This window comes from Ipomoea triloba, chromosome 2, assembly GCF_003576645.1.
Source record: "Ipomoea triloba cultivar NCNSP0323 chromosome 2, ASM357664v1".
In the NCBI taxonomy this organism is placed as follows: domain Eukaryota; kingdom Viridiplantae; phylum Streptophyta; class Magnoliopsida; order Solanales; family Convolvulaceae; genus Ipomoea; species Ipomoea triloba.
This window is the reverse complement of record NC_044917.1, coordinates 22,039,094-22,052,885: the sequence shown is the minus strand read 5'-3', so window position 1 is coordinate 22,052,885 and position 13,792 is coordinate 22,039,094.

Below are 13,792 nucleotides of genomic sequence, written 5' to 3'. Positions count from 1 at the left end.
ATTGACGAAGCTCTAAGTGATCCAAGCTGGATTGAAGCCATGTAAGAAGAGCTAAATCAATTCAAAAGAAACGATGTGTGGGAGCTTGTTCCTAGACCAGAAAATTACAATGTAATAGGTACAAAATGGGTCTTTAGGAACAAAGCGAACGAAGATGGAATCATTGTTAGGAATAAAGCGAGGCTAGTTGCAAAGGGCTACTCACAAGAAGAAGGAATAGATTTTGATGAAACGTTTGCCCCGGTTGCACGACTTGAAGCAATAAGAATATTCTTAGCCTACGCAGCATACAAGAATTTCATTGTCTATCAAATGGACGTGAAAAGTGCATTTCTTAACGGCTTACTTGAAGAAGAAGTCTATGTTGAGCAACCACCAGGATTTGAGGTACAAGCTAATGTTGATAAGGTCTATAAACTAAAGAAAGCGTTGTATGGTTTAAAACAAGCACCATGAGCTTGGTATGATACATTATCGACGTTTTTAATTAGTTGCGGTTTTACCAAAGGCCTTGTTGACAAAACCTTATTTAGAATTCAAGAAAATGATCATATTTTATTAGTACAAATTTATGTTGATGATATTATTTTTGGAAGTACTGATAAAACCTTGTGCGAGAAATTTTCTAAGCTAATGCAGAACAGATTCTAAATGAGCATGATGGGCGAATTGAACTACTTCCTTGGACTACAAGTCAAACAATTGAAGGAAGGAATCTTTATCAATCAAGCCAAATACACAAAAGATCTTATCAAGAAATTTGGATTGGAAGGAAAAAGCTCAGTAAAAATTCCTATGAGCACAGCACAACGAATAGACAAAGATGACGAAGGAAAAGACGTAGATCAAACAATGTATCGAGGAATGATTGGATCTTTGCTATACCTCACTGCGAGTAGACCCGACATATCTTACTCAGTGGGTGTGATAAGCACCAAGGATAGCACTTATAAGGGGTCGTTATTAGATTAAAAGCGCATCGTTTTGACATCCGATTACAACAATTGCATGCATTTTAGCTCAAATGCGATCAATTTCTTCTAACAACATTTCTAGGAAGAGTTTTGAAGTATTTCACAGGTTGGAGAGGGATTTGAAGCTAAAATAGAGCAAAAGACAAACAAGTCGAAATGCAGTAGCGTCCCACGCAGTCTCACACGCGTGTGGCTAGGCATGGAATTATTCCAGAGAGCCACCACGCCACTCACACGCGTGTGAACAAGCGTGGTCGGGCCAAGGGCCATTTTGGGAAATTTGTTCCTTTTTCTTTGTCACCTATATAAATCCCTTTTGCCCTAAACCTAAGGGAGAGATCAGAAAATTTATAGAATAGGGTAGATAGATCTAGAGGGTTTTCTCTCCTCTTGGGGGAAAATTCCTTCCTTTCATAGTTTAGAATAGATCAAGGGCAAGGGAGGAGATTGGATTTTCAAGATCAAGGTTGTAAGACCCCTTTTTCAAGGGTGGTAACCATTCTCTTCAATTTCTAATTCAATACTTGTTTCTTTGAATTTTCCCTTCTTGTTCTTGTTTCTTAGCATGCTAGAGTAGATTAGATAGGGGATTGGTGGCCCCATGGTAGATCTATGTGGATGTTTAATATTATTGCTTTGATTTGTGAATTGCTTGTTTGTTGGATGTTGAACTTGTGTGGATGATGTTCTTCAAGCTTTGTGCCTTTTGTGGCCACATTAGGTAGCAAACCCAAGAAAAGTGAGTGTGTGCGCGATAGCGGCCACTCACGAGTCTAACTCACCCACATCTCTGCTCTTAGTCCGAAAGGACAAGATTCGAGAGGAGTGGTAGACAAAGTGTTCGATGAAATGCCCCAACCGAATGAGGATGTGGGAGTCCAAAGTGTGACGCCACTTGGTAGTGTGTCATGAACTCCCTAGTCTATTCCACGACTTGCGCTTGCAAAATCATCCAAAGATAAACCACATGGAAAAGCCGAAAGCCCCAATCTCCACTTTACTTTCCTTTATTTTACACAACCACTATTAACCTTCCCCTTCTTACAAATGAATCCAACCCTTAGCACTCCCGTAACTCTTTCTCTTCAACCTCTTAGATGCCAACACACTGCCTCGATTCCCATTCGTCATCCTTGAGAGACACGACACTCGGGGAGTCTTGACTCTTCGTTTTACCACCTTCCGTACCACTTCACGTTCACTCACCACATACAAACATTCTTGTCAGGGTGTATGTGCAAGATTTCAATCAAAGCCCAAAAACAGTCATCTTGATGCTACGAAGAAAATTATTCGTTATCTCAAGGGAACAATCAATGTTGGATTATGGTATCCAAAAGAAGATAATTTTGAACTAACCGGATTTTCAGATGCAGATTTTGCAGGTTGCAAAATTGATCGTAAAAGCACCTCCGGAACATGCCAGTTCTTAGGGGGAAGGTTAGTTTCATGGTTTAGCAAGTAACAAAACTCCATTGCAACAAGCATTGCCGAAGCCGAATATATCGCAACAGGGAGTTGTTGTTCACAAATTTTGTGGATGAAGCAACAGTTGAAAGATTACGGAATAAATTGCGAGGACGTTAGTATTTTCTGTGACAATACTAGCGCTATTGCGATTTCTCAAAATCCTGTGCTTCACTCATGGACAAAACACATCGACGTACGAAATCATTTTATTCGTGACCACGTCGAGAAGAAGGATTTTAGAATCGATCATATTCCCACAGAAAATCAAATTGTCGATATTCTCACGAAACCGTTGTGTGAATCTCGATTTGCAACTCTAAGGCATGAGATGGGCATGATCAAAATGAGCTAAATATCACTTTCCTATCCTTAAGCTCAATTTTATTTAATTATGTATGTTTTTGATGTGCTTAATTTTATTTGTTACGTACCTTATGCGTATATGTGAAAAATTGCAAATTATGTGATTTTGTGATTAATTGTCAAATACGTGATTACGTGCGTGCATGATAATTTGTGCAAATTTTGCACAAATTGTGCTTTAATTCTTTCGAATTGCATATTATATGTGTTATGTGATTTTTGGATGATTTTATGAATGCTGGTACGTATTTCCCATCTTTTATGTTCAAAGTGTTCACATGCTTTTAGTCAAAGTACTGTAGAAAATCTTTGTTGACATGGTGTTCATTTATTTTATCTTGTCTTGTAAGTCATGTGTTGAAGCCTATGACTTTGCATGTAATCTGATAGGTGTGCTTATGTGTCCCTTTCTTATCCTCTTTAACTTTTACTAGAGTAACTAGAGTAACAACTGTAAGAAAATAGGGTTCTTACTTGTCACTCAGATGTTCTCTATAGAAAGTTAAGAGCTTTTATGAATTACACCTGTCACATGTCAGCATTTATTTCAAACTTGTATTATTTTTAGCTCATGATTACTTGTGAGACTTGCTATTTGATTTTATCTGATATTTACATGTCTCATTTTTTTTAATTATTCATCCCTACTAGAAAATATTTTTGCATGTATCTATTTTTGCATGGATCTATTTCATCAGGGATATTCTTGAGCTGAAGCTACCAATTTTACCCATATACCCTCTAACTTGACTGAATTACCCTCAAGCCTAAAAGACCACAATTATTTCATTAAGGGTATTTTTGACTTTTGAACCCCCAAAACCCATTAAAGAAAAGACACCTTTTCGGATTCCCCAAAATTTGAAAGCCAAATTGAAGACCCATTCTCTTTCTCTTCTCTGTTTCGACGAGAACTTCATAGCCGAACTCCACAAGCTTCTCAAACTCAACTTTTTACTCCTACCCATTCCGAAATAACCCCAAAAATGGCACCTACTACCCGAAAAACCTCTAAGAGAACCCCCCACCCACGATTTCTACAAAAAGGATTGAGACCGGGCGTTTGTTCGAACCCGTCGACTTGGTGAATGTGGCCATCGACAAACAGCTTGCTCAAGAGATCATTGATGGACTAGAGAAGTCTGAACTCTTGAAGGTATGCAAATATCAATTTGTTGGAATTTTTGATGATGCTGTGTGCAATTTCTTTGAGCATGCCAAGTTGAAAAATGATGCCATTGTTTGTCGTATGAATGAAAAATCTGTGCCTGTGAAACAAAGTGATATAAAATGCCTATATGCTTTATCTGATGAAGTTATAAGCTTTGAAGGGTATTTTTACGATAAGGATAGTTTTTGGCATGTGGTTCGAATGGATGAGGGAGATGAATAGCCCAAATTTCCTGGATATAGGAAGGATTTTAAGTTAGAATTTGCTAAGTTGGGTGAAATAATTGCTAAGTGTTTGTTGAGCAAGTTAGGAGGTTTTGACCGAATCACCTTGCAAATTATTAGTATAATGCATGCCGTGTTTAATGGTGTCAAGGTGGATTGGAGTGAGTTTATATTTGATAGGCTAAAGAGCATGGTGAGTAAGACCGAGAAACCGGGTTACGGGTTGTTGATCGGAGAATTGTTGAGAAAGAAGGGAGTAAAAATGGGTGAGATAAAACCAATACTTGCTTGCAAGTATTTGTTTAGGGTGAACATGAAGAGACCTATTGATGAAGATGACCACACTTACGAAATTCCTTTGAATAGAGTTTTTAAGAAGGTTAGGACTTCAAAAGAGAAAGTGGTTAGCAAAGAAAATGTCACTGGAGAAGAATTGGAGGCAATTGAGGCCTTAGAGGAGATGAGTTATAACATTGGAGAGAGTGAGCGTGTAGTTGAAAGTGTGGAGTGTCAAAATGATCAAAGTCATGGTTGTGAGGGGGAAGGAAGAAGAGATGAAAATAATGAGAGTGAGGGTGACCGTGAGGTTGAGGATGAAATTGAGGGAGAAGAAATTCGTGAGAATGAGAGTGTGGAAAAGAATAACATTGAGGGGGAAGAAAATTATGATGTGGCCGAAAGGGTTGAGGAAATTGTTGGGGACTAACAAGTGGCAACAAATGGTAATGAAGTGCAAGAAAATATGGTCGAGAGAGTAGAGGATATTGAGGTTGAAGATGTTGAGGTTGAAGCAACAAATGAAGATGATAATATAGCTGAAAATGTTGATGAAAATATTATAGTGGCAGAGGCAGACGAAGAAGAGGATCAAGAAGCAGTTCAGAATGACAATTTCATGACTGGTTTTCATGACATTTTCGAAGCACAACAAGATGATGTTGTGAGGGCTAATGAAGACAACCAAGCTGATGGTGTTGAAGTGGCAGAACAGGTGAACCAAACTGGAGGAGAGGAGCCCCATACCAATCCAATTGAGGTCATTAACATTGATGAAGACTTGACTGCCGGACAGGACGATCCACAGGACGAGTTGCAGGACGACCAGAATGGATTTTCCAAGGAAAATTCGAATGATGATGATGGTGCTGGAAATGCTCAAATTTTGAGAGCTTTGAACGATTTGAAGGAAGCAATCAACTCAACAAATAAAGCTATAAATTATCAAGTTTTTCTTGATAATTTTGCAAAAGTGGAAGCACAAATTGTGAGATTAATCCATTTACAAAGTCTTATCTTAACACTTTTGTTAATGAGTTGTTAGAAGCACTTGACAAGGAAAGGATTGCGGCAAAAAATCTTGTAGAATCACATCACAGTGAAAATCTTCAACACAAGATTCGGACGGAGAGGATAATTTACAACATGGCCCATGAAATTGATAAACTTAAAGAAGCCGTACACACCAACGGAGTGGAAACCGCAACAATAAAGGAAGAGCTAGCTATGGTGAGAGCTATGAATGTTGCCTTGACCAAGAACATGCTACTAAGGCCATCCAATGAGTTAATATGGAGCGATGGTTAGATAGATGAATTTATTCAAGAAGGAGAAAATGCTACTAAGGCCATCCAATGAGTTAATATGGAGCGATGGTTAGATAGATCGAATCCTGATGTAAGGAGTTGATTTTAAGCTTATCAGGATGATAAAACAGAGGAGCAATGGTTAGAGTTCGTAGCATTATCGAATCCTGATGTAAGGAGTTGATTTTAAGCTCATCAGGATGATAAAACAGAGGAGGATGACCAGCAGAGGAGAAAATGCTACTAAGGCCATATGGATGATGACCAGCAAAGGAGAAAATGCTACTAAGGTCATTCTGAGAATAAAGAAGATTTGAGAAGAATATTAACCAATGAGTTAGTATGGAGCAATGGTTAGAGTACGTAGGATGATCGAATCCTGATGTAAGGAGTTGATTTTAAGCTCATCAAGATGATAAAACAGAGGAGGAGGATGACCAGCAAGATGATACTCTGTTGCATACTGGTGGAGATAAAATTCCTAAGTGAAAATTTAATTTTTGGAAACAAAATTTCTATCCAAAATTAAATTTTTCGAATGAAATTGGAGCCAAAATTAAATTTAATTTTGGCATAAAAATTCGAAAATTCGAAAATTAATTTTTGGAGGCAAATTTCGAATTAAGCAAGTGAAGACCAACTTGGAGGTGTCAGTGAATTTTTCGGTGATATAATTTATGCTCAAGCAAGAGTCACCGGAGGAAATATTTGGAGAGATCAACTTGACATTTCAAAAGAAGAAATTGCAAAGTCAAGTGTTCACACTTGAAAAGTCAAAATTGGAGGCCATCTTGATAAGGAAATTCAATTCAAGATCTGAGAGTGCAATTGGACGAATGGGCTTCTTACAAGAGGAGTAATGACATAGGCCAAATTTCAAATTCATCTGACAAAGGCCATGGAGAGCTTCAGAACAAGTTGTAAAATAATTTCAAGATTCAAAATGGACGATCAGGATTGATAGATCTACAACGGGTAGATAGTTTCTTCAAGCTATAAATACCCATGCAAAACTTGAAGACAAGCACCTCTCTCACCTCTCTTAATCACTCATCTGCTTGCGTATCTGATATATCATTTGAAATAAGAAATATTGAGTGAGTGCTAAAAGTGAGCTATTATTTCGAAAAAGAGAGAAGAAAAATTGAAGAGTGCAAGTATTGAGCTGATTAGAAAAATTCAAGTCTGAGAGAGAAGAAGAAAAATACTTTTTTTGTAAAATCATATCTACTGTGAGTAGAGAAAAGGAGAGTAGCAGGTGCGGCTTGTGAAATCTGGGTTGAGTGTGAGACACTCGGAAGGAGCGTAGCTGGGTGTGAGACGCTCGGGAGAGAAGCTCAGGAGTATAGCATTGTGCGACATACTCGGAGGAGTGCAACTTTATGCAGGACACTCGGGAAGACTAAGTGTAGTTGGGTGCAAAACACTCGGTTGAAGGCGTAGTTGGGTGCAAGACGCTCGTGAACGTAGCTGGGTGCAAGACGTTCGGGTTTGAGTGTGGCTGTATGCAAAGAGCATTCGGAGTAGCAGATGCTAGAAGGGCACTGATCTACTATTTGTATCTGGGTGATTGAAGATAGTGGAAATCTTCCTTGGAGTGAAAGGAAGAAGTGGAGTAGGAGTATTACACCATCTCCGAACACTATAAATCTCTATGTGTCTTTACTTTACTTGCACCATATTTATTCTTGCATGCATATCTCGTACTAACCCACTAACTGATATTTCCATCTGGGTCTTGCAAGTCATACGTGTGCATACATAGCATTACATTGCATATTTTATTACAAGTCTTCATATTCAAAGTGCATGTACTGAGCATTTCAATTTCTTAGAGCTTATTTACTATTCATGCACTATTCACACACTATGCCTTACTATTCACATTTATTTGTAAGGGATTCCTCCTGATTCATACAAACTCATTTACTATTCACTCTTTATTTATCATCTCGGTTTGCTCTTGCATGCGATATATCTATTCATATCTGATCAAGTTATTTATAGCACTTTACGTACTTATATTCCACTGCGAACTCTAAGTTGTTTATTTGCTTTATGCTTGCTACCTAGAGTTGAAATTACCGAAGTGTTATAATTTTTTAAATTGTTGAAAAGTCTATTATATTACCCCCCCCCCTCTAGACTTTTCCCACCCTATCGGGACCAACACCCCCCCCCCTCTAGACTTTTCCCACCCTATCGGGACCAACAAGGGATGGTGTACTGCACCTTCCCACCCTATCGGGACCAACAAGGGATGGTGTACTGCACCTTGGATTTTGATACTTATTATATCATATGTGTTTGTCTATTTTTGGTATCCTAATATTGAACCAAATTCTATAATAATTTAAAAATATATTACCATTTTACTCCTCTACTTTCGAACAATAAAAACGAAAATAAGGAAAATAATTTCAAGATTCAAAATGGACAATCAGGATTGATAGATCTACAACGGGTAGATAGCTTCTTCAAGCTATAAATACCCATGCAAGACTTGAAGACAAGCACATCTCTCACCTCTCTTAATCACTCATCTGCTTACGTATCTGAGATATCATTTGAAATAAGAAAAATTGAGTGAGTGCTAAAAGTGAGCTATTATTTCGAAAAAGAGAGAAGAAAAATTGAAGAGTGCAAGTATTGAGCTGATTAGAAAAATTCAAGTCTGAGAGAGAAGAAGAAAAATACTTTTTTGTAAAATCATATCTACTGTGAGTAGAGAAAAGGAGAGTAGCAGGTGCGGCTTGTGAAATCCGGGTTGAGTGTGAGACACTCGGAAGGAGCGTAGCTGGGTGCGAGACGCTCGGGAGAGAAGCTCGGGAGTATAGCATTGTGCGACATACTCGGAGGAGTGCAACTTTGTGCAGGACACTCGGGAAGACTAAGTTTAGTTGGGTGCAAAACACTTGGTTGAAGGGCGTAGCTGGGTGCAAGACGCTCGTGAACGTAGCTGGGTGCAAGACGTTCGGGTTTGAGGTCGGTTGTATGCAAAGAGCATTCCGAGTAGCAAATGCTAGAAGGGCACTGATCCACTATTTGTATCTGGGTGATTGAAGATAGTGGAAATCTTCCTTGGAGTGAAAGGAAGAAGTGGAGTAGTAGAATTACACCATCTCCGAACCACTATAAATCTCTATGTGTCTTTACTTTACTTGCACCATATTTATTCTTGCATGCATATCCCGTACTAACCCACTAACTGATATATCCATCTGGGTCTTGCAAGTCATACGTGTGCATGCATAGCATTACATTGAATATTTTATTACAAGACTTAATATTCAAAGTGCATGTACTGCGCATTTCAATTTCCTAGAGCTTATTTACTATTCATGCACTATTCACACACTATTCCTTACTATTCACTCACTATTCACATTTATTTGTAAGGGATTCCTCCTGATTCATACAAACCCATTTACTATTCACTCTTTATTTATCATCTAGGTTTGCTCTTGGATGCGATATATCTCTTCATATCTGATCAAGTTATTTATAGCACTTTACGTACTGATATTCCGCTGCGAACTCTAAGTTGTTTATTTGCTTTATGCTTGCTACCTAGAGTTGAAATCACAGAAGTGTTATAATTTTTGAAATTGTTGAAAAGTCTATCCCCCCCCCCCCTCTAGACTTTTCCCACCCTATCGGGACCAACAAGGGATGGTGTACTGCACCTTGGATTTTGATACTTATTATATCATATGTGTTTGTCTATTTTTGGTATCCTAATATCGAACCAAATTCTTTAATAATTTAAAAATATATTACCATTTTACTCCTCTACTTTCGAACAATAAAATCGAAAATAAGGAAAAATAATAATAAATCATTGTCCATGCAATTAAATATGAAAGTTTAATTTATACACACATATATGTATGTGTATATATCTTTATTATATATTTTTATATTTTATTTATTTTAATTTTAATTAATTAATTATTTATTTATTTATTTATTTTAATTCTAATTCTTATTTAGAGTTAATTCCATTTTTGGTCCTAGATTTATATATGGCAATCCACTTTTAGTTCTTTTTATTCAAAGTATCCCCTTTTGGTCCTAGTATTATTGTGGCATGACCATTTTTGGTCCTTCATCAACAAAATCGTTCTTTTGTAAAATATAAGCGCATTTAGATATTTAATTATGAATTTTTTTCAAAAAAATAAAAATAAAAGTGTATCGGGTTAACCCACTTTGTATAAAAAGGATCAAAATGTCCTTGTATTTTACGACATTTCAATGATTTGTTGACGAATGACAAAAAATGGTCATGCCACAATAATATTAGGACCAATAAGAGGTGTTTTGAAAAAGGACTAAAAGTGGATTACCACCTACAAATCTAGGACTAAAAATGGAATTAACTCTTCTTATTTACTACCAAACAAACTAATTCATTCTACCTAAACCCATTATCAAGTATTTTATTCGAACCCAATGGGATAGCTCAAGTGGCAAGTGAACTCTTTTTGGTGGGGAAGAATTCCCGGAGAACCCGGAAAATGTTTGGTAAAATTAGCAGTTAATATGAAAAATGGCATTCATAATAATAATAATAATAATAATAATATTATTATTATTATTATTATTATTATTATGTAATAATAAAATAAAATTTACAATAATAATTACAATAACAACAACAACAATAATTGTTATTATTTAACAAAAAAAATAATATAATATAACACTCCCCTTTTTAAATGATGTGAAATCATTTTGATCCCACATCAAAATCGTTTGAAAGACTAGGTCTTGAGCTCCTCTTCCAAACGTAACTGTTTAAGCTCAGTCGTTTGTTTTCTTTTTTCCTTTTTTTTAAATATAATAATTAAAAATAAAGACATTTTAGAGAAAATATAATTTTCTCTTGAGCTCAAATGCTGCTAATAGCAACGTTTGAGTTTCTAACGGAGCAATCCGTTTTCTCAAATCACTGACTAAAAATCAAATAATCAAATATGCCTTATATCTGAATGAAAGTGATAGAATTATTGGGTATCAATGCTTTGATATATTTGATGAATTGGATGCAGATAGAGGGGCAACAGAGATGATGCCACGAGTGCATTGGCATGCAAACCCATGGACACTAATCAATACTTGAAGACACCACTTGTCACACCTGCATAGCTTCATGCAGAAGAAGATTAGTGTCGCTGTATGGGTCAATTTTGTTACAATATATATATATATATATATATATATATATATATATATATATATATATCTATATATATATATATATATATATATAGATATATATATATATATATATATATAGATATATATATATATATATATATATAGATATATATATATATATATATATATAGATATATATATATATATATATATATAGATATATATATATATATATATATATAGATATATATATATATATATATATATATATATATATATATATATATATATATCCATCTTGATATGATCAAAGTTTTGTCGTAATTGGCAACGCCAACGCAGTGAATTTTAAATGTTAATTTGTCTTCTTTTGTGTATTCAATCATGACTTTCATAGATTTTTAAAGACTTTTGCTAATTTTAAAAGTTTTGTGGTATTTAATTTAGATTTTTAAAGAGTCTTTAAAAATCTACCAGTATTAAATCTAGACTTTTTAAAACTCTTTCAAAGTATACTGGTAATCTATTCAGACTTTTATAAAATCTTTAAAAGTCTACTGGTATTCAAAAACTTATTAACTTTCATAGATTCTATCAGAATAAGATTTGTGTAGACTTTTTCTTCATTAATATAAATAGATGAAATCCGACCTTCTAATCCCAAATTTTTCAACATTCTCTACAGATTTTTTTTCTCTATCTGAATTAAAAGATCTTTTCATCAATTTTACGGTACGTTTCAAAATATTCAGAGAAAAAAATGTTGCGATCACAACAAAAAATTGCTACGATCGCAGCAAAATAAATTGCTGCGATCGCAGCAAAGCTTGCTAACCGCAGCAACAACCACAGAAATATTTTATTTTTTATTTTTGCAAATACAACAATATTTTATTTGGAAATATAATTTATATTTTATAATTTTTATTTAATTAATATAATTTTATATAATTGTATGTTAATTAATTATTAATATATGTATTTTGTGTTAAGCTGAATTTTTTGAGATATTAATATACTCTATTTTTTACAATTAATATTTATTTTTTATTTTTTTTACAATGCATTAATTTATTTATGATTTATAAAAATATACTTTTGTAAGAAAATTATAAATACTAAATTAATAGAAGTTATGGAATGTTTGTGAGGATGTATTCAATTTAGAGTTTTAATGATTTTTGTAGACTTTTTAATATGAAATTTTTTTTAAAAGTCTTTAAATGTTTATCCTACGGATATTTATAGACTCTTATAAAGTTGATAATATTTTAAAAGATTCTAGGAAAGTTTACAAAAACTCTGCAAAAGCCAATTAAAATCCATCACTTTAAAAGTTTTTGAAAATCTTTAAAAGTTTTGATCCAATACACCCCCCTAGACTTACTTATTTTCTTGTGGTTGTACTTTAACAACTAAGATTACAAAATAAGATTTACTTAGTATATAATAATGTTAGTAACTTTAAATTTTCTCTCATTATTCAAAAAAGAAATATTGTCATATTTTATTGAAATAAAAAAAATTAAATTTAGAAAATTAAATTAAATGTCTCATTTTAATATATAGTGAGTAAAAATAAGGTAAAATTTGAAAATATGATAATATTGTTTGTACTTTAATTTTAATCTTCAAGTCATAACGCAATTGTATATTTAATCTATATAAATATTTACAATGTGAATATATGACAATTTTAACGAAATAACACATTTAGTCATTATATTTTTCCGGAATTTTTACCTAAAAAATTGCTTTTTTTTTGTTTTTACCAAAGGTATTCCTCCAAGACTAATCCTCCGTCCCAACGGTCAGCACACTAAGTGGTAGGTGACTGGCCAAAAGGGACGAGGTGCTGAACCACCACGCTAACCATGTTGGTTTAAAAAATTGATTGTGATGCATGAAGAATTATCAATTTAATGCAATTTTTTTCCTTTTACATTAATGACTATAATATCAATTTAATATAGTATTATTTTTTGCTTTTACGTTAATGATTAGAATAGTTATTAATTTAATGCAATATTATTTTTTTAAGTTTGTAATTAGAATGGTTATTAACTTGAAAATTGAAACTAAGCATACTATTTATAGTGACTTTAAAATAACAAAATTTAACTTCCTAATAATGTGGCATTAACCCACTAACTCGATCTATTTTGTAATCCCATATTATTTTTTTAAGCAGCAGTAGCAGGAGTAGCAGTAGTAGCAGTAGTTGTGTAGCAGCAGCAGCAGTAGCAGTAGCAGTAGCAGTAGTAGCAGCAGTAGTAGTAGTTATTATTCTTATTATTATTGGGAACAACGTCTTATATTAGTTAAAAGATCAATAGAAAGATAAACTTGAGTCAATAAATGATTGACTTAATAACCAAAAGATTATAAGATAGATTGAACTTTTTGTGGAAGTATTTATTAGCCTTCTTAATTTGAGTTGGTTTTAGGAGAATAATAATTGTCATTTGGCACAATAATATCTTCTTGGTCTGTTTTTTTATTAAAAAAAACAAAAAAAAAATATTTAAAAAAAAACCAAAAAAAAAATGATAGAAAATATCAGTTCTTTTGCTTCATTGTTTCTGCTTCTTCTACAGTTCTACTGCTCCGTGACAGTTGGTGAAAACCTAAGCTAGTTTAGAAGTTACAACAGACAGGATTTACCCGTAGGGCTCAAACTGACCCCACCAATAATTTAGTTTTTTAATCAATATTTTCCTTCTTTAATTGCTGGTCCGTTCCTAGCCAATATCTATCATTTTGAATATAATTGTGTGTTGTGCAGTGATACTAAAAATATAATCGAGTAAGTAGTATAAAATGGCATTCCTGGATCAATTCGAA